This window comes from Schistocerca americana, chromosome 3 (assembly GCF_021461395.2).
Source record: "Schistocerca americana isolate TAMUIC-IGC-003095 chromosome 3, iqSchAmer2.1, whole genome shotgun sequence".
Taxonomy (NCBI): Eukaryota; Metazoa; Arthropoda; class Insecta; order Orthoptera; family Acrididae; genus Schistocerca; species Schistocerca americana.
In genome coordinates this window covers 662,878,921-662,902,184 of record NC_060121.1, presented here as the reverse complement: position 1 = coordinate 662,902,184, position 23,264 = coordinate 662,878,921, and positions in this window count along the sequence as shown.

Here is a 23,264-nt window from a genome sequence, read left to right as displayed (position 1 = left end):
CCTGTGTACCATATAACATACACAAGAACTTGCAGGCGCAACGAAGAGGAAAACAATTCTTCAAAATAAACAGAACTTGCTAGAGACTAATGTGGACCTTTTTGAAGTCGCCTCATAGACACAGGAAAAGATGGAGTAATCCGCCGACCTCCACCGGCTTTATAAGGCCAGCGCACCAGCAGTACAGCCAGTTCCTCGCCGAGCTAGGACCAGCTCCGATGGACCTCACCGACGCTATTGATGAATAGTCGTCTATATGTTATTAGTTTTCTTTGTGTTTATATAGTGATTGTTCGAGAAGTGTAGTTCAGTTTCGATGATCGACATTATACTGAGTGTTGTACAATACGAAGTATTCTACGATGACTCGTTGTTCGCTGAGCCTTCGAAATGCTCCATAAAAGAAACGTTCCCTGTTTCAAATTGTCAGGATAGGAAGATAGCATAATTTTAACGTTAAGAACACAGGATGCTTTCCAGAAACAGCAACGGATGGCTGGTGGAATATCTACCCTGAGGTGCAGTTCACCCGTTTGTTTTTGACGCTGGGAGCCAGAATTAAATGAATTAGGGACTCGACCCTCCCATACATTTCAGATATAGATCTGAACATACTGAACCTAACCTTTTGCAGTTCTCCGTAGGAAATGACGACAGTCCGTCTCCATCGTAGCGTTCTGTTTTACTCGTAATTGCTAAATACTATCATTCATTATCGTTCTTAAACTGTTCCTCTCCACAGATGTTAATGTTTCTAACGGACCGAGGCGGCTCGAATTACAACGAATTTACATAATACATGGAAACAACATTATTCAGTAAATAATAAGCATTCTACAATATAGGTCTATATTACATTGCATCCTTAAGTGCTAAAATCATCATAACCCAAGGTAAGCAACATTAACAAAAAAGAAAAGAATTACAGGAAAAATAAACACAGGCTTCATTAATGTTTACACAACGACAGGTGTACCATATAATAACATAAGACAAGTAAGCCTGTTACAGTACCTCCGAAACGCGTAAATGAGGTGCCAGTTGTGTGCCTTTGTGAGACGTTTATTTCATTTACCCTGCAAGCTTTCACGATGACGCACAAAGTCTCACCCATGGTTGAGGCCAGAATCCACAAGGTGTATTACGGGATATGTTCTCCCACAAATTCACTTTCACAAGTTTTCTGGCGAACCTGGATCAGTTCTCTGCACTGTTGCGCTGTTAGACCGGATCTACATAAGGAATGAGGAGCTAGCTTTGAACCACAACACTGAGTTAAATTTATCACCAGCCATAAGTCGGTAATTAAAGGCCTGTTCATTAGTTTAAGAAGTAATCCGCAATCCGACCTCTGGACTGAAAACTTATCACAACTATCAGTTCTAATACCGGTCCATTTACCTCTTAAGAGCTTCTGCCAATAATTTCCATAAAAAATGAACAGAATAACGAGCTCAAAACCAGTAGTCAAAAAAGTGACACTAAAAACCTTACACTTTAAAGCCCCACAAAACAAAAAGTAGCATCCCTGTTTCATTTACACATGGCATATTCTCCTCGATCATTTTACACCATCTCCAGACACACAGTAGCGCTGCGATTTGATATGAAACGTCTGTCCAACCAAATACGTGCTCGCTCACTAAACGCAACATTCGCTGATTAGTTAGAATTGCATTCCCATGTACACTCGACAGCAAAAAGAAAGGTTAGCCCCTGCTGAATGCAACCAATATAACGTAGCTGTGTCGCAGGTCCTCTAAACGCTGAAACCTTGAGTGGCAGAGGGCATGACTGGCACAATTAATTTAGTAAAATGTAAAGAGGGCGTTAAGCTTTCGTAGGTGGGCCACAGGAGCTATAAGGCGATTTATTAGAGGGAACAGAGGTTTAGACGAAGTAAGTTCGCCGTCTGCATGTGTGATGACAATTCTACGCACACAGCTGACGAAGGAGAATCTGACGGACATTATGCGAACGTTCGTGGATTATAAAATCACGCCAGAGGCCGTTACTGAGTACGCTCCCGTGACACCCCAAGCCGCCCAAGCGAGTACGGAAGATGAGCTCCGAAAGCAACATATTAATACGCAGAGAGAAACCACAGTCAAACGCCTTGACGACAAGAGTGCCGAGACAATGAAAAAGGTTGAAGGTGAAGCCCCGATACCACGGGAAAAGCTTATTGGGGGTGTAGAACGCGAAAGCTATTGCAGACTGGTAGAGGAGCACTGTGAAGTGCGCCACAGAAGTAATTACGCCCACTCGTCGGCAGTAGCACACGATGTTGTTCTGTCTACAGTCACAAAACGTGGAAAAGTAAGACGGTTTTCAAAGGACTGCAGTTGTTTTCAGGAGTCGAAGTGACGAGTCAAACTGATCACATCTCATTGAGAACCAAGGGACACGGAATGTGGCACCCTGCGTACAGACGATCAGTCAGAAATGCGTGTGGATAACGCAGAGGTTGATCCGATGGAAATACTAGGAAAGAGTATTCAAGCTAACCCATGACTGAGCCTGCAGCAGAGACAGGCGGTGGATAAATCAATCAGGAAATTAAGGTTCTCTTATCATCCCGACTTCTCGGCACTTTCGAATTCCTCACAGACACAAGTGCGCAAGGAATTGGCGGATGTGTACAGCAGGAAAGCAAGGATGAGAGTGTGCATATTGTGACCACATGTAACAGGAAGCCACTGGACTCCGATTCACGGTATTTTACCAACGAAGTAGAAATAATGGATAATGTCTAAGCGATCTGAAAATTCGCTTATGTACAGCAGACTACAATGCACTAACGTTCCTAAGAATCGTGAAATTTACATGTAACAGAGTGTTGCATTGTCTCATGATGATTTAAGAATTCGATCTGAAAATGGTTCACTACCGGGGAAAACACAACAAATCTGTCGACTAATTAAGATGAAACCCTTTGCGGAAGGCCGGTGAAGATAACGACGCTCGAAAAAATAATTACGCTATTAAGGCAATGTTATAACACATTCTTGCACCAGTGCCTGTCGGAGCTCCTGAAGTGTCCTAGTGGTTTGAAGACGTGCAGCGATACGTCGACAGGGAGCATCCCAACGTGCTCGATGGGGTTTAGGTCTGGAGAACAGGCAGGCCACTCCATTGGCCTGATATCTGCTGTTTCAAGATACTCCTCCACAATGGCAGCTCAGTGGGGCCGTGCGTTATCATCCATCAGGAGGAATGTGCGACCCACTGCACCCCTGAAAAGGCTGACACACTGGTGCAAAATGACGTCCCGATACACCTGATCTGTTACAGTTCCTCTCCAAAGACATGCAGGGATGTACGTGCACCAATCATAATCCCACCCCACACCATCAAACCACGACCTCCATACAGGGCCTCTCAAGGACATTAAGGGGTTGGTATCTGGTTCCTGTTTCACGCCAGATTAAAATCCGGGGAGAATCACTGTTCAGACTATACCAGGACTCGTCCGTGATCATAACCTGGAACCACTGTTCCAATGAACATGTACTGTATCCAGAATGAGGTTTTCACTCTGCAGCGGAGTGTGCGCTGATATGAAACTCCCTGGCAGATTAAAACTGTGTGCCGGACCGAGACTAGAACTCGGGACCTTTGCCTTTCGCGGACAAGTGCTCTACCAACTGAGCTACCCAAGCACGACTCACGCCCCGTCCTCACACCTTTAATTCTGCCAGTACCTCGTCTCCTATCTGGTAGATAACTTGACCGCGAAAGGTAAAGGTCCCGAGTTCGAGTCTCGGTCCGGCACACAGTTTTAATCTGCCAGGAAGTTTCAACATGTACTGTGTTCTTGATATCAGGCTTTACGGGCTTTCCTTTGACCAGGGGTCAGTAGAATGCACCTTTCTGCTCTCCAGAGGAGTACAAAATGTCTGCTCAATCGTCTCTAGACTGTGTGTCTTGAGACAACTGTTCCTTTCCCTGCGGTAAGGTCAAGAGCAAGGCTTCGTGTAGTACTCCGTGACCGTTTGCGGGAACTGATGGTGAGATATTGTGTTGTTGTACACTGTGGACGTCCCGTACTGTAGCGCCTGGACACGTTTCCTGTCTCCTGGAACCGTTGCCATAATCTTGAGATCACACTTTGTGGCACACGTAGGGCCCTTGCTACGACATGCTATGTTTTACCAGCCTCCAGTCACCCTAGTCTTGTACCCCTCATAACGTCATAAATATGTGTTCTTTGGGCCATTTTCAACACACAGTCACCATTAGCACATCTGAAAACGTCTGCACACTTCCTCGCTGCACCGTACTCTGACATGCACCAACACACCTCTGCGTATGTGGACTGCTTTCAGCGCCACCGTGCGACGACCTCAAGTCAAATGCACTTCATGGTAATACCCCGAGGTGATTTAAACCCGCAGACCGCCCCCCATAACATTGTTTCACCATGTATCAGCATAGGAAATGCGACATGTGCCAGCGTGTAAAACATCCAAACGCGATTGTGCGGGTTAAAATACCTGCCTTCACACCAGAAGCATGACCTGGTGTTTGTTAATCAGTAAAGCCCTCTGCTACGCGACAGTTCGAGCGGCTGTTTATTTTCGTTGCTGTGGACGCATTCACTAAGCACTTCAGGCATTAAGTCACAAGCAGCGCCACAACGAAAAGCTGTATAAAAATTTTGCCGGATGGTAAAGTGCGCACATGAGGCCCAAGATAAGTTTCTCAGAACATGTTACGACATTCACGGCCACGAAACTGGAGGCAGGGCTACAAATAAAAGGGATCAAAATGATGTTACCCTCAATCCAATCCAGCAGTACGATAAATGAGCCACCTGGTAGTGTTCTTTGGAATATTGGTATCAGGCAGACACAATGCTCGAGTCCAATATCAACCGAAATCCGAGAGGTATTTCAACGAATCCGTGCATTGCAGTACGGGATACAGACCAAGAGACTTAAAGTTCCGGGAACGAAAGAAATCTGTGCCTGACAGGACTGGGAAAACTGCGACAGGAGAACATGCAGAGAGACACCAGCCACGCGTGAATCGAGACCGATAGTTCATGATGTGGAAGGCGACGGAAGGAATCGGAACCGGGCAGCGCGGAAGCGAGACGACGTGGGCGCTCTTGCATCCATCGCAAACATCCGCCTTCCGCCTTCCGACTTCGTGGTATCACAGCTACGACCACGCAACAGATTACGCGCAGACCGTACCTGGGTCTCGTCGCAAAGCCGCGACTGCTCTTGAAGGCAGCCGACTCGCGCCGCGCAGCTCCGAGGCGATGCACCGTACCGACGCAGCGCCTGGAGCCGACACTACACGACGAATGATCACTAATAATGGTGAAACGATTCGTCAACCCTCCTTTCCTTTAAGAACTGAGCCGTGTCCATCCCAGTCAGATCGGTCCTGAGATTTGTAACTTTGATTTTCTTTTTGTGTAAACAGAACTGAAATAAATATATTTCTTTCTTGTTTTAATCGTCATCTGCCGCATTCCTGAATCAACCCCTTATTATATTAACTCCTGTGATTGATTTTAAATAATTATTGATATCTGTTAACTGTTGGCTTCCAGTGCGGGACGATCTCCTTGGTAACTTTCATTTTATGTGATTTCACAAGCAATTCGTTAAGTTCAGTACATTTTTGGCGAACTTGAAAAATTTCCTCTACTGTCGGACATGAAATGTCGAGTAGATGAGTAATGAGATTGCCTCAAGTTGGGCGCCAAAATTTAGTAGTGAGTTAAATAAACTGTTGGTGACATCACATAACATAAAAATTACCAATGAGATCGCCCCACACTTGGAGCCTTTAATGAATATCAATAACTAAATGAAATGAAATACGAATAGTAAATATTAAGGGGTTGATTTATGAATGTAAAACAATGAATCATGATAAAGACGTGAAAGAAATGTATATACTTCAGTATCGTTTACACAAAACAATACAAGATTATAAAGCTCGTACCCGACTTGACAAGGCATGGACACGACTAGTTATTAAGGGGAGGGTGGGGTTACGAATCGTTCCGCCACTATTTGTGATCGTTAGTCGTGTAGTGCCGTCGGCGGCAGTCACTGCGTCGGTACGGCGCGTAGCCTCGAAGCCGTGAGATGCGAGTCACATGCCCTCATCAGCAAACTTGGGTTTACGGGGACGCCCAAGTACGTTGTCTGCCCGTTGCCGGTCGCCTGGCCGAAGCTGTGATATCACGGTATCCAAAGGTGATGTTGGCAATGGGAATTCATATTGGCAACTCGTAGTAATATAATCTCGGTTGACAATCAGCATTGTGCTTGCTGAGATGTGCGTGCTGGAGTTACCTACCTGAGACGACTGCTGACGCATCTCTGGTGTCTACGCTACTGTTACATCTGCCACAGACGGCCCCTGCAAGGCAGACTACACTCAAGCTACCCCTGTGTACCATATAACATACACAAGAACTTGCAGGCGCAACGAAGAGGAAAACAATTCTTCAAAATAAACAGAACTTGCTAGAGACTAATGTGGACCTTTTTGAAGTCGCCTCATAGACACAGGAAAAGATGGAGTAATCCGCCGACCTCCACCGGCTTTATAAGGCCAGCGCACCAGCAGTACAGCCAGTTCCTCGCCGAGCTAGGACCAGCTCCGATGGACCTCACCGACGCTATTGATGAATAGTCGTCTATATGTTATTAGTTTTCTTTGTGTTTATATAGTGATTGTTCGAGAAGTGTAGTTCAGTTTCGATGATCGACATTATACTGAGTGTTGTACAATACGAAGTATTCTACGATGACTCGTTGTTCGCTGAGCCTTCGAAATGCTCCATAAAAGAAACGTTCCCTGTTTCAAATTGTCAGGATAGGAAGATAGCATAATTTTAACGTTAAGAACACAGGATGCTTTCCAGAAACAGCAACGGATGGCTGGTGGAATATCTACCCTGAGGTGCAGTTCACCCGTTTGTTTTTGACGCTGGGAGCCAGAATTAAATGAATTAGGGACTCGACCCTCCCATACATTTCAGATATAGATCTGAACATACTGAACCTAACCTTTTGCAGTTCTCCGTAGGAAATGACGACAGTCCGTCTCCATCGTAGCGTTCTGTTTTACTCGTAATTGCTAAATACTATCATTCATTATCGTTCTTAAACTGTTCCTCTCCACAGATGTTAATGTTTCTAACGGACCGAGGCGGCTCGAATTACAACGAATTTACATAATACATGGAAACAACATTATTCAGTAAATAATAAGCATTCTACAATATAGGTCTATATTACATTGCATCCTTAAGTGCTAAAATCATCATAACCCAAGGTAAGCAACATTAACAAAAAAGAAAAGAATTACAGGAAAAATAAACACAGGCTTCATTAATGTTTACACAACGACAGGTGTACCATATAATAACATAAGACAAGTAAGCCTGTTACAGTACCTCCGAAACGCGTAAATGAGGTGCCAGTTGTGTGCCTTTGTGAGACGTTTATTTCATTTACCCTGCAAGCTTTCACGATGACGCACAAAGTCTCACCCATGGTTGAGGCCAGAATCCACAAGGTGTATTACGGGATATGTTCTCCCACAAATTCACTTTCACAAGTTTTCTGGCGAACCTGGATCAGTTCTCTGCACTGTTGCGCTGTTAGACCGGATCTACATAAGGAATGAGGAGCTAGCTTTGAACCACAACACTGAGTTAAATTTATCACCAGCCATAAGTCGGTAATTAAAGGCCTGTTCATTAGTTTAAGAAGTAATCCGCAATCCGACCTCTGGACTGAAAACTTATCACAACTATCAGTTCTAATACCGGTCCATTTACCTCTTAAGAGCTTCTGCCAATAATTTCCATAAAAAATGAACAGAATAACGAGCTCAAAACCAGTAGTCAAAAAAGTGACACTAAAAACCTTACACTTTAAAGCCCCACAAAACAAAAAGTAGCATCCCTGTTTCATTTACACATGGCATATTCTCCTCGATCATTTTACACCATCTCCAGACACACAGTAGCGCTGCGATTTGATATGAAACGTCTGTCCAACCAAATACGTGCTCGCTCACTAAACGCAACATTCGCTGATTAGTTAGAATTGCATTCCCATGTACACTCGACAGCAAAAAGAAAGGTTAGCCCCTGCTGAATGCAACCAATATAACGTAGCTGTGTCGCAGGTCCTCTAAACGCTGAAACCTTGAGTGGTACATCGTTTGACCATACACAGTGTTTACCACAAGGGGCCACTAGAGAACACTCCTCATTGAGGCAGTTAGTCCACATGTAATCTAATACTCCAGTACAACAACTTTAGAAAACACGTTATTAGGGATGAGACAGTCCCTAATGCCTCTAAATTAAACTTGATTACAGTAAGTAACACTACAGAAGACTTATTACACTCATTAAGTGACATTTGTTCGTGATCCGAATTTGAACCCACTGTTAACCAAACAAAAGTTGCGTGTGTGGTTGACACTCGAATAGGCATAACGAGACGTAAAATACTGAAGTTTTCACCAGTATCAGTTTACAAGACCGAATATCCGAACCTGGAAATAAATGACGATACGCTTTCCACTGCAGTGGGAACTCCATGAAGCTTGTATTGCCTCTGACAACTACTCACGAAAGTTATGTAATAACATGCAACGCACAAGTGTGAAATGCCATGAAGTAAAGTTATGGTGATAGATGGGGAGTGATTTTTAACGTAGCCCGATCAGAAGTCAGATATTAAAAATTAAAAAATAGCGTGATGTTGGAATTTGAAACGACGATACAAGTGTGTTTTGCCTGGCAAGGACTCAAACTTATAACCTTTTGCTATTGTCTTATAGCTACGAATAGACGTGAAGTATTTGCGGTTTCTTCACAAGTAGCGAGACGTGCACAAGTTCGGCTAGAGGTAACAGCCGAATCGTTCTGTGCTGCCTGCGACTCCAACTCCACGCATATCGTCGACGTTGACTCCACACGAAGAGGTGTCAACTGCCAAATTTCGTTTTACTAGTAGTTAGAATCGCGCAATTCACAGAGATATGTAGGAGTTTGACGTCATGTAGCAACAGTGAAATGATGGGACAGTAAAATCTCGAAGAGATCAAATCCAGGGAAATTTGGGATCGGTGCTCGAATCCCAGTCGGTTGCGAATATTTTCAACGTCTCAGGGTCACTTAAAATAAAAAATGAAGGTCCATGACGATTGCTCGTAAACTAAAAAGTCTAAGAAAGCTCGCTAGGGACAGTTTATGCAAGAAGCGACTTCCGTCACTGACAGTCAAAACTAATCCTACTGTGTTCCAGTAGCAAGCGAACATGTTTATTGTTGATGTGGAACCACAGCACAGTCCTGCGTTCTTTAATTGGCGTTTCAGAAGGTGAAGATGTTACGTTTGTCTCTATTGAAAACAACTATCCCCACCGGAAATCGAACCCACACCTTATCCATTACAAGTTAGCCTTAGTCTAACCAACCACCGAATTTCGCATGTGTTAGCACCATGTTTTTGTCAGTTGAGTTGTTGTTGCGAATAACTTATTCGTGGTCTAGTAGTTAACGACATGCTATGCGAACACCAAGCCATGATATATAACCCATCCTTTTCCTTTATTTTTTCAGCCGTATTAATTCCATTTGCACAGAACATCAGCGTGACAGAAGGTCAGAGACAGTTTCGTTCATTTTGTGACCAGCCAAAAATAGAAAAATATTGTTTGAACGTGTCTGTAAAACGGCTCGTGCATGTCTATCGGGAAAGACCAGTTTCGGGGCCATCAGTCAGCGGCCACATGATACAGCCCGGCGTCCACCTAAGCGTTCGCGACGCAGCGGGCATATAGCCTATGATCTCCACCAGACTTTTCTGCGCTCGAATTGGCAACTATAACGTTATATAACGATTGGTAGATTTAATACTATGTTTCAGCATGCTTCTTGCGGATTTTGTATGGCTTCTTAAAATAATGCAAATGTCGTGTGACTAGGGCCTCCCGTCGGGCAGACCGTTCGCTGGGTTCAAGTCGTTCGATTTGACGCCACTTCGGCGACTTGCGCGTCGATGGGGATGAAATAACGATCATAAGGACAACACAACAACCAGTCCTTGAGCGAAGAAAATCTCCGAGCCAGCAAGGATTCGAACCCGGGTCCTTTGGACTGACATTCTCTCGCTCTGACCACTCAGCTACCGGGGGTGGACTATGGCTTGTTGATAAAAGCGTATTTAACTACGGTCTTATTTCGTTCAAGTTTGTAGTATAGCTCGTGCCATGACAGCTTGAATATTTCTCAATTTTGACATTATGATGAGTGCCATTTATGCATTAGAAAATAGAGTCTAAAACAGAGTAAAGTCTAAATTGGTGACATTGTGTTGTGTTTAATAAAAGAGTGAAAGCATTGAAGGCAATTCGAAACGCCTGTGGCCTATATGGAGTGAATGCTGTCGAGAAAGTCAAGTTGTAGCCTCTCAAGTAAGATACTTTTGAGATAAATTAATCACCACGTTCGGAAGACCGACATGCGTTGATGAAGGACATTCCTGCGATTTAAAAATTTGGTCAATGACAGTGTATTCGATATTTATCAAGCGTCCCCGATCAATTAACTTCGTGCGACAGTTGCCTTCAGTAGCCATATTGAGGTTAAAAGAAACAAAGGAGGGTTACGGTACAATGTCATGTCGAAGACCAGATTAGAAGCAAGGCAGAATATTGAACAGCTGAGGATGGCGAAGAAAGTAGTCTGTGACCTCTCAAAGAACTGATACATGAATTTGCCCTAATAGATTTAAGGAGGTCTAAGTTAACCTAAATCAGTGCAACATGATGGCCACTTAAAGTACCGTATGGTAACTTCATAAGGACAAAGTTGTGGGTAAGCCATAACAGTCATCATCTCAAACAATGGCTTGCATATCACCAAAAGATGTATTATTATCGATATTCATCTGGTGGCACAAATAAGGTGTTTTGAGTTATGAACTGTTTCACAGGGATGTGTGCTTCGCAGTGGACAATTGTGCCCAACAAATGAGATGCCTTGCAATCGCAGAGTAATAAGTAGGACTGGAAGACAGTACCAAGGACACTGATTGGCAGACACGCTTAACGCAAGTCTTCTAATCTGGCACCCACGTGTGTTTATCCCTGTTACCTCCTATGGACCAACCACCAAAAATATTAGTTATTGCTTTCTTTTGTTTGTTTTTATTCGTTTTGTTTTGATAACTGCGCTTTAAACGTAGCTTAACTCAGAATCAGTAGGTCAGTAAATGCGTGGGGTCGAAAAATTATCTGTGCATCATCAGAAGATTTTCGATAACGACGTAGAATATGCTGTTGACAATTTCTCTGAAACTGGTGTCTATTTTGTTCAATAACCAAACGGGAAACGCTGTTAATATGCACTACACTAACACAACAGGTATCTTCACGACAGCGTACAACGAATGGCTGTCTTTATTAAACATGAGGTCATTTGTCACACTACAACGTAAATATGACATTGTGACTGTGGGGGTATGCTGAATGAAATACAGTTAACAGAGTAGTCAGTGATACGATTTCATTCAGAGATGTGTATATTTCCGGTAGAAGTTCTGCAGTATTTTCTACATCCACATCTACATCCATACTCCGCAAGTCACCTGACGGTGTGTGGCGGAGGGTACCCTGAGTACCTCTATCGGTTCTCCCTTCTATTCCAGTCTCGTATTGTTCGTGGAAAGAAGGATTGTCGGTATGCCTCTGTGTGGGCTCTAATTTCTCTGATTTTATCCTCATGGTCTCTACGCGAGATATACGTAGGAGGGGGCAATATACTGCTTGACTCCTCGGTGAAGGTATGTTCTCGAAACTTCAACAAAAGCCCGTGCCGAGCTACTGAGCGTCTCTCCTGCAGAGTCTTCCACTGGAGTTTATCTATCATCTCCGTAACGCTTTCGCGATTACTAAATGATCCTGTAACGAAGCGCGCTGCTCTCCGTTGGATCTTCTCTATCTCTTCTATCAACCCTATCTGGTACGGATCCCACAATGCTGCCGGCCGCGGTGGTCTCGAGGTTCTAGGCGCTCAGTCCGGAGCCGCGTGACTGCTACGGTCGCAGGTTCGAATCCTGCCTCGGGCATGGATGTGTGTGATGTCCTTAGGTTAGTTAGGTTTAAGTAGTTCTAAGTTCTAGGGGACTGATGACCACAGATGTTAAGTCCCATAGTGCTCAGAGCCATTTGAACCACATTGCTGAGCAGTATTCAAGCAGTGGGCGAACAAGCGTACTGTAACCTACTTCCTTTCTTTTCGGATTGCATTTCCTTAAGATTCTTCGAACGAATCTCTGTCTGGCATCTGCTTTACCGACGATCAACTTTATATGATCATTCCATTGTAAATCACTCCTAATGCGTACCCCAAGATAGTTTGTGGAATTAACTGCTTCCAGTTGCTGGCCTGCTGTATTGTAGCTAGATGATAAGGGATATTTCTTTCTATGTATTCGCAGCACATTACACTTGTCTACATTGAGACTGAATTGCCATTCCCTGCACCATGCTTCAATTCGCTGCAGATCCTCCTTCATTTCAGTACAATTTTCCATTGTTACAACCTCTCGATGTACCACAGCATCACCCGCAAAAAGCCTCAGTGAACTTCCGATGTCATCCACAAGGTCATTTATGTATATTGTGAATAGCAACGGTCCTATGACACTCCCCTGCGGCACACCTGAAATCACTCTTACTTCGGAAGACTTCTCTCCATTGAGAATGACATGCTGCGTTCTGTTATCTAGGAACTCTTCAATCCAATCACACAATTGGTCTGATAGTCCATATGCTCTTGCTTTGTTCATCAAACGACTGTGGGGAAATGTATCGAATGCCTTGCGGAAGTCAAGAAACACGGCAGCTACCTGTGAACCCGTGTCTATGGCCCTCTGAGTCTCGTGGACGAATAGCGCGAGCTGGGTTTCACACGACCGTCTTTTTCGAAACCCATGCTGATTCCTACAGAGTAGATTTCTAGTCTCCAGAAAAGTCGTTATACTCGAACATAATATGTGTTCCAAAATTCTACAACTCATCGACGTTAGAGATATAGGTCTACAGTTCTGCACATCCGGTCGACGTCCCTTCTTGAAAACGGGGATGACCTGTGCCCTTTTCCAATCCTTTGGAACGCTACGCTCTTTTAGAGACCTTTTATGTTTCTTACCTCTAGATCTACTGCTTACTGAACGTAGTGAGACGCCTTATGATGACAAAATTTCTAAAGATGTTGTCGTGAGTCCGATATATCTGTAGTAGCTCTGCCACAGAGGAGGTAAAGTGTTACTCTGGCGCTAGTTTTAAACTGAAGGCTACTGAGACTTTCTCTTTACAGTGTTTCGACATTTCCATAGAGCACGCGACCAACTGCAGCATTCTTCGCCTCCTCAGTGCCCTTGTGAAGACTCATAATACAAATAATACGAATTGTTGACAAACAGATTAGTTGCAGTTACGGCGTGAAAGTAATCTCCCCTGCCTGTAAATACATATTTGAAAATCGATGACACAACAAAGTGGAATTCATTCAGAATCTTAGATTAATGAAGAAGGTATACATCAAGTGAATCTTGCAATACAATTATCTGTCAGGCCAAGAAGTAAAAAAACCATCACAGATTTACCAGATGTGTTCCACTTCTTGTCATGTCCCTATCATAACGATTACGTTGCTACAGACAACGTCTTTCTTCAGTGGGCTAACAATTTAGAAGTGCATCTTGTGTATCAACGATGCAGCGACTTAATTGCTTTTGTTACGAAGTCATTAAGAGGTTGGCATCAAACCAGTATGTATATGGAATGCGTCACTGCTGTGAGACACAGCTGTCACATTATTCGCACGACGTACTGCGTGCAGGGTCTTGCTAATTGATTCCCTGTTTATAAACATCCAAAAAGGCTTTCGATATCATTTCTCATAAGCGGCTTACTACACGTAGCATTCCTACGGACTGTCGTCTGAGTTGTGTGACGGTATTCGGTATTTCCCGTCTGAAAGATCACAGTTTGCAGTATCAGGTGGCCTTCACCTAGTGAAACGGAAGTGATGTATGTGATTCTGCAAGTAAAGTTATAGAGACATTCTGCTATTTATAATACACATAAACTACTTAGCAAACAATCAGAACATAATGCTGCAGGTAATGCTGCCATGTAGTGCACTCCTCAGAAGATCAAAGCGAACTGAATAATGATATTGAAAATGTATCCTCACGGTGCGGAAGGTGATAATTGACCTTAAACAAAAACATCTGTGTAGTTGTACACCCGAATACCGAAACAGTTACATTAAAGGTCTGTTACACACATTTAAAGACTTTCGATTCAACTTCATACTTAGGAGCAATGATCACGAGCAGCTTAAATTAGGATGTTCTTATGGAGTATATGTGAGGAACGAAATCCAAAGATCATCTTTTAATATTATAAATAGGAGGAGAAGTTAACAATGAATAAATGTAAAACGAAATCACTCGCATAGTTTTTGGTGGATGGAAGGTGTATGGCCGGATGGAGAGGAAAAGCGAGATGTATCTGGAACAACACAAAATACTTTCAAAGGGTCCATCTAAACTGATTACTTTGTAAGTATCTAGAGAGAGTATAAATCAAATAAAAACTGAATATTTAACAAACTGTACATCCAAAAGAAACTCACTTCAATTAAGAAGGCATCTCAAAGCACACAAAATTCAAATTTCATTTTATCTGTTGTCAAGTGATCTTCCACAACCTCTCAATAAGGAAAGCTGAAGAAAAAGACGACATAACGAAACATTCTAAAGACTTAAATATTTTATCCAGAATTCCATATTAAATTGTCCTTCTATCACTCATCTTGCGGTAGAATCTGTAAGTCGGCGAACGTGGCATCCTGAAAAAGTAACTTCCTAAATGGCTTCAAGAACACAGTCCCAAACAGCGTCAGCTGTAAGTTAGTTTCGTGGCCGGTTCTCTGTTAACGTTTTGGCAACATCACCCCAAATGTTTCGCCTTACGATTCGTTTCAGCAGCCCGTGGCAGCCAGCCAATCGTGGAGGGCATCTACTGAACGAATGCAGACTTGTGAACGAGAGAGTGGTCGTCTTCTAGTGCGAAGTTCCCTTCTCGATACTTCAATCTCACTTACGAAAGCATCACATTTTCCAATATGTGGGGGTACTGCTCGCTATCACCAGTTCCTTCTATCCTGTGCAGAATTCCTGTTCTTCTCGCATAAATCCATCCCCAGAAGGAAACAGATAGCCACCCCCTTCTTATCGTCATGGTTATATGTCCGTGTTGATAGCGACTCCCTTGAGGCCTGCGAACGACTCTTTGACCGTCGTTACTGGTGCAAAAGACCTTCTATCTAGTGAAAATGACGTTTTGCCAAAACGCACTCAGATGGAACTCTGAAAATGCCACCTGTTGTAAAACATTATCTTGACTGAGCTCGTGTTTCACGGCGAATACTTATGCTTTCAGTCCAGCGTCGCTTATGTTTCAGCGAATCGTGTCACTGGAGTTGAGGAATTTGGTCTCCCACCGCTACTACTTCGTTTTCAGAAAGAGATTTTCTGTTCTCTTAGAAACTAGCTCCATGTACTCCTGCTGTGAGTTCACTCTCTTCCTGCGTCAGCCATGAGCTCTGTTAGTAGTGCCTCTTTCAAAGCAGTTCTTCCATCTCGTTGGAGTGGTATGTGGTCCCTCATACCTTCTGCCACCTTCTCTAGTGGAATATCTATTCTTAAGTAAGAGCAACACTCTATCTAGAGCTGATCTCTCCCACTGAGATGGCCTGATGTGTATTCCTGCTTGCCGATCTTATATTGTTGACAGGAGAGGAAGTAAACATGTTTACGTCAAAACGAGCAGTAGAGGCAGAGCCAAGCGCTGTGCCGTCCTTAGCGAGGTTGCTGTTGGCCGCCGTCTTTGATGACCGAGTCGTCCTAGGAGCATCAGTCTGGAACCACGCGACCACTACGGTCGCAGGTTCGACTCCTGCCTCCGGCATGGATGTGTGTGTGATGTCCTTAGGTTAGTTAGGTTTCAGTAGTTCTAAGTTCTAGGGGACTGATGACCTCAGATGTTAAGTCCCACAGTGCTCAGAGCCATTTGAACCATTTTGCCGTTGGCCCACTACTGCCAGTTCGCCCGCTTCTTTCTCGCCACGGCACAAACCTGTGGCCAGCTGGCCAACCCATCAGCTACCCACTCTGGCTGGTCTGTAGGTCGCGAGCCACAGCTAGTAGAGGCCCAAGCCGCAGAGCAGCACTTATCCCTTGAAGAATCTATCTTTCATTTACCCTACCCAAGTCTATAGTATAAACTAACCCAGACAGAGCTTTTTTGCTATATCATGCGCAGGCACATCCATTTCCGACTTTTGGTTGCCCAGAAAGTAATGAACCGCGTTTTTTTCTTTAACTATTCTTTGTTGAACGTACTGAGAATTACTCACGCGAAATAACGGTGTATTACCTACACAGCCTATTTTTCCACGTAGTCTCCATCCCCCTCTATGACCTTCCTCCAGCGTGAAACAAGGGCGTGTATGCCAAATCTGTATGAATCCATTTCCTGGCGGCGGAGCCAGTGCTTCACTATGTGAATCGTCTCTCATCGTCCTCAAATATCTTTCACGAATGGCATCCTTTAATGGTCCAAAGAAGGGGAAGTACTGGCGGGCTAGGTCAGGTGTGTCAGATATAACAGCCGTGGATGGTATCCCCGAACGCAGCCAATCGTAGAGCTCCTCCTTACCGACTTCTGATGACCTCACCCTCCTTGTCCGGAACTAACAGTACTTCTGTTCACAGAAGACGCTCCATATATTTTTCACAAGCATTTGGGAATGCTCTGCAGTTTCTTTCTATGCAGTATGAAGGCACGTTGCTTGTAACGTACGTCATCTACAGACGCCATTTGGAAAGTGTCCTATCGCAACGCTATGTTCCGGAAAAGACAGAAACTTAGTGCGCTCACTCACGAGACTTAAAATAATACATACGTAACGTTTCGCATTCATACCATTGTTTTCGTCTGAGAAAAAGAATGCGGTGGATTACTTTCAGAGCAATCCTCGTATTTCAACTATCTGGCAACTGCACAATACAGGAAAGTATTCTTTCTTGTAAGCGCTCTGCATTAGATCAGGTCTTAAGAAAACATGTACTCTACCAGGATAAGTGAGTGGACTTTGAAAGTAAACAGCTTTAGTATCAACATATCTAATAATTGTTTATACGTAGTATATCATTCACTATTCTTGCACTTACGAAGTGCACTCAGTGTCTCTGGAACAATAAGAGCTGCACAACGGAAATTCCTGTTCTGAAGACGCACTTGATTTACGATAACGATACGCGATTACTCTGTAATTCACACCTAAGTGTTTATAAGGGGATCACAGAATCGCTTCAGTTTCTCGAACGTCCCACTCGCATACGAAGCCGGCCGGAGTGACCGTGCGGTTCTAGGCGCTACAGTCTGGAATTGAGCGACCGCTAGGCGACTGATAACCTCAGAAGTTAAGTCGCATAGTGCTCAGAGCCATTTGAACCATTCCGCATACGAAGCTCGAGAAAAACAAACACCAAAGTGTTTACGGAGTAATGGAAATAACGTGCCGCAGTGAAAAAGTGTTTGTATTAATATTGCATCCCCAAGTAGTCCCGCGGACCATTTTCCCACCCTAATGTCTAGGAAAAAAGAAAGCCGCGACTCTCTCCCCCCTCATTCGTTATCCTACAAAATCAGCTGCTTCCTTTACACGTTTTCGAAGTCCTCCGTCAATCCCGTCAGACAATACCGTCCAATAACGATCGCACAGTGTTCAGCAATATCCAAGAAAAGGCTGAACAACTGCGGTGCTGGCAGTCTCCTTAGTAGACTTCTTGTATCTTCCAAGGGTTGTATCAACGACGCAAGATTTGCTTCAGCTTCACCACAACATGTGATATTTCCCAGTTATGTTCTTTTTTTTTTTTTTTTTTTTTTGTATTTGGACCACCCTAGACTTCTGTTAGATTTATAACTTTCAAATCTGTTTTACTTATCGATATCTGGAAGCTTGACGAATGCTTCCGAGTAAGCATTTGAAGAACATCACACATTTTATTGTTTAGGGTCAATTGTCACGTTTTACAACATGAAGATAAATTTTTAACATCTTTTTGCAGTTCACTTTCCTCTTCCAAGCAGTTTGCTAGAAGACAGCCTTACCAGCCATAAATCTAAGAGCAATATTCTGATTGTCTGGCTGAATAGTTTATATACATTAGAAATAGCATAAGGTCTACCTCACTATACTTGCTGAATCACTTCCGTTACTCTACGTGATGATCCGTCAGTTCCTGCAAACTGTGACCTTTCAGACGTGAAATCACGAATCGAGTCTGACAACTGAAACGATAGTCCATAATAAAGCAATGTGATTTGAAGCTGCTTATGAGGAATAATATCAAGAAACCTTTTTGGAAATGTATAAATTCGAAATCAATTCGAAAGTCCCTGTACGCAGTACGTCGTGCGAATAATGTGACAGCTGTTTCTCATAATAGTGATGCTTTCCAAATTCATGCTGGTTTGGTGTAAGTAGGCAGTATATTTCGGGGTATTTCATAACGATGGATCAGACTATTTGTTCACAAGTCGTGCAACATGCCGACGTTCATGAAACGAATCTGTAATTCAGTGGACTACGTTTATCTTCTTACGTATGTACTACGATGGCCTGTGAAACTTTCCATTTCTCTCGTTCACCATTAATAATAAAACACTCCCCATGACGTTGATGTATAAGATGCACTCCTACACTGTCAGCCCACTCAAGAAATACAATGCCTGTACAAACATAATCGTCCTGCTATTACCATGATACGGTCATGACAACATAGTGGAACATGTCTGGTGACGCTGTGATAGTTTTGTTACTTCGTAGAATGAGAGAATTGCCTTGAAAGATTCACGTGATGTATTCATGGTATACTAATCAAAGATTCTGAATGAATTTCTGTTTGATGTGTCATCGGATAATCAAATGTATGTTTACAGACAGGGCTGATAAGGGCAATGAGGAGGCGATGCATTCTGCCATACGTCGCTTGCTGTATGAATATGTCGAAACACTGTAAAGAGTAAGAGACAGCAGACTTCAGTTCCAAACTGACACAAGAGTAATATTTGACCTTTTCTGTGACAGAGCAACAAACAGCAGTATCGAACACAGAACGAAATCTTTAGAAATTTTCTTATCATGAAACGTTTCAGCAACCAGAAGGTGTAGACGTATGAAATATAAAATACTGCGGAACTGCTATTGAAATTACACAAATCTCTAAATGCAATCGTATCACTGACTACTCTGTTAACTGTGTTTCATTCAGCAACTACTCTCACAGCCACATTGCAGTATTTACGCTTTAGTTCGGGAAAGCTACTTTAGTATGAAAAATAAATTAATTCATTAACATAGACATTCTTTGTGTGGCATTATTATAAGACACGAGTTGTATTAGTGAACCACATTATAATAGCGTTCCTCGTTGGGTTATTAATTAAAACAGAGACAAATATAAGAAAAATTGTCAACAATTTGTCACTCCTCGTTATAGAAAACCTTCTGATGATGAGCAGGTAGTTTTTCGATCCCACGGACGTATCGACTAACTGACTCTGCGTTAAGCCACCTGAGCCACGTAGCCCAGCTTCTTTCGAGTTCTCATGGTCGGCCTGTCCTTAGTTTGCGCCCTTCTGAGAAGTTCTTGTTCTGGTGGAGGCGCAGGCGTCACGTCGGCAGCTCGATTTCAGCGACGGTGGCCGCGAGGGGCCGCCATCGGCATTACGGCAGATGGTGTTATCGACGCAAGGAAGTCTGGTGGAACGGCTTATAACGCTACTTTGCGGGCAGGCGTGTCAATTAGCATCATATTAATTAAAATGGGGGATAAATAGACTTTATTTTGGAAGAATTAAAAAGGGGAAAGTAATATGAACTTCAATAACTGCACAGTACTATTAAGAAGCAATATAATAAAAAGTAATAAAAAGCAAAGTAGCAAAGACCAAGTGGGACAGAAAGATATAGGGGCGCGTTTGTTTTTTAATACATGTAAAAGAACATGTAACACATTATTGAGCGCTCTACCTTCAGTTATCGCGATCGGGCTAGTCGATGAAAAAGTGGTACGCGACTGCGAAATTCGTTAAGGAGATTATTTAAAGACTCTTCAAGCACGTTTAAAATACATTACATGTGACGAAGTGATCAGAGACGTTTATTGTTGGGTGAAGTGAAAATGAATCCGACAACATAATTCGAACTTTGTGTTAGCTGGGAAAAATACTCTTGGGAAACTATTATGGTTGTGGAACACACGAAAGTTGTGCGCAACGGAAAGCTATAGCTTACGTAATTCTGCATGTTATAAAATGGTGAAACGCGTCTGCGCGGAACATTAATAGAATCTTATCCTTGGACGGCTGCGGGTGTAACTGATATAAACAACGCGTCAGTATAAAAAATAGCTCGCTTATTAACTACCATATATTAATTAACGGGGACCCAAAATACTAGAAAAAGAAGGATAGGATCATCACCTCAGATCCCGATTCATAGTTCATATTTAATTAGTGAAAAGAGAAGCGTTAATAAACAAACTTCATTTCAATTTTATCCACGATTTCGGCTTCATTACGTAGTCTTGACTACATGATAAACAATATCTGTGGAAGTTGTATGCAACGTATCGTCGTAATATTTAGCCAACCAATATTGTGGGACACCAAAAATGTGAATGCATGAAATTCTTCTTAAAACGGATGTATAATGTGTGAGTGCGACGAACTATATTGAGACACTGAACATCCATTAAGTACTTGTATGTTTATCTGCGAAAATGGTCCTTGTCGGTACATCAGCATAGAGTTCTAATAGAACCGCTATAACACTGCAAACCATTCAGATTAATCGAACATCTAAATACGCACCCCGTGCCGGTAATTGAATTAAGAGTCAGCCGGGAAATTCATTTAAATCAATTGACGACCATTGAGTTATCGTCACGAATTTTCAAACGTCCACTGTCATGTATGAAGGCGAGTGACACCACGAGTGTTAACGTCGATCGAGGAATGTCGTCGTGATCGTATTGAATGACACTGAGCCGTTACAGGCTCTGGCAGGACGGTATCCGCAACGTCAGTAAGGACTGTTGATATCTTTAAAAATATTGGAAATCCCATACATCGGTATTTTAATAAATACTATTTTCTGCGCTCGATATATCGAGGGAAATGATCGATTATCCACATCTTGCAGATGCAAACGTGACTGAATTCAGTACAATGAAAGTATGAATTAGAAAATGCCTTTAGTCACAACTTCTGTGTTTTTATAAGTATATGATGCATTTCGGACTTTGTGGGTCCATAATCAGGTGTAATTTATCTTAATACATGCTTTATTTTTTCTCATCTGTGAAGTGGAATGCATAGCCTGTCATAAGAAGGTTTGTTGGTAGGTTATGAATTTCGCAAGCAAACGCGAAAAATATGTGCGAAATAGTGGAAAAGATGAACAGTGTAAACTTACTACATAATCCAAGAAAAGCGGTTTTATCGTTTTCGAAGGTGCACGTATTACCCGCGTTTGACTTACGAAATTCATAACCTAACATCAAACCTTTTCATGACAGGAATATGCATCACACCTCATTCGAAAGAAAAACTAAAGCACTTATTAAGACAAATTATACCTGATGATGGATGCACAGGGACCGAAATGCTTCATGTGATTAATAAAAAACACAAATTTGTGACTGAATTAGGTTTCTGGATTTATTCTTCTGGTGTATCGATTTATCGAAATGGCGATAAAAAATAATCGACGTACCAGCCTGAAAAAAATGTCGGTAGCACATTGTAAATATACTGTCAGTTTTGGAGCTGTATATTGAATTATCGATTTTTATCAGATATTCTGTACATCAACGAGCCATCAGTCTGCTTAACCCCTTAGAGCAAGATCTGAAAGGACAACAATGTACTTTCATGCTTCGCGATAACCACTTTGCTGCCAAACTACAGGAAAGCGGCACAATAAAAGGTGTCCAATAGGTCCATCGTTCTGTCTCGCCACATATCGGATCTCTGTGGTACACTTAATATCGACTGCCCTGTTTGTCTCATTTCTGCAAAAGCCAGCGAAATAGCTGTTGTAGTGTCAAATTTGCGTGATGAAGTAAAGCGGTAACACCAGAGATCTAAGGCTCTAGTAATTTATTTTGCCTTTTTGTTTTATTTAATATTCTGTAGTTAAACTGTTGTAAATATTATTTGACTGTATCGGTACCTAAGAGTGTTTGCTTTTATCCTTTGTAAAAACTTTGATGTCAGGGTTTGACCCTATGTAAGATAATGACTCTATCGGTTAAAGTTTTTGCCACATTTGGAGGGAGATAAAACATACTGTATATAATTGTAAGTTTTGTGTGAATAATTTTTATTACAAATGTCAATATGTGTAATTGATCTATTTTGTTCTAGAGGTTTGTTTGCTATTTTGTATTTGCTGATCTTCACTTAGGGTTCTTAGTTCTTTATATGGTCAAAAGGCGGGGTAGTTCCCCTCTGGAACGAAGAGTTGCAGCGCGCCCAAAATGTGGTTGGCGTGAATAAAAAGGCCTACCAAGAAATTAGTCAGAGACAAGCTACCGAACCCCCAATAGCTTATGTTGTAACGGTGAGTTGTGCTGGTGCCAATAGAGGCTTTTTGTGCTGGTTTCCACTGTACCAAAGCCTGAGATAGATGGATTTATAGCTAGCTCTATTCTGAAAATGATGCATATTAATCTGAAGATCGTCGCTACCAAGAAATATCAAAGCTCAGCATTGCCGAATACGAATCCACCTGCTAAGACGTAGTCGCCAGGGCATTGCGCAATCACTGCAATTTATGTACCTACCTTGCTTTTTTCCATATCACAACACCTCTAGGGTTCCTAGCCATTTGAACGATGATTACTGAGTTTCCTTGTTGTGGATAAATGAAAGCCTCAAAGCAAAACAGTAAATTTAGTAATGTTGTTTGATATTTGGTAAGAAGGGAGTATTCATAATTACTGTGGATTTGGTAAAATTGGGAAGCGGGAGGGGTAGAAAATTAAGCTTTGTCAAAGCCTCCCAGTGATTGAAACAGCCCAATTTAAAGTTTTGTGGAGTTTCAAAGTTACCTAT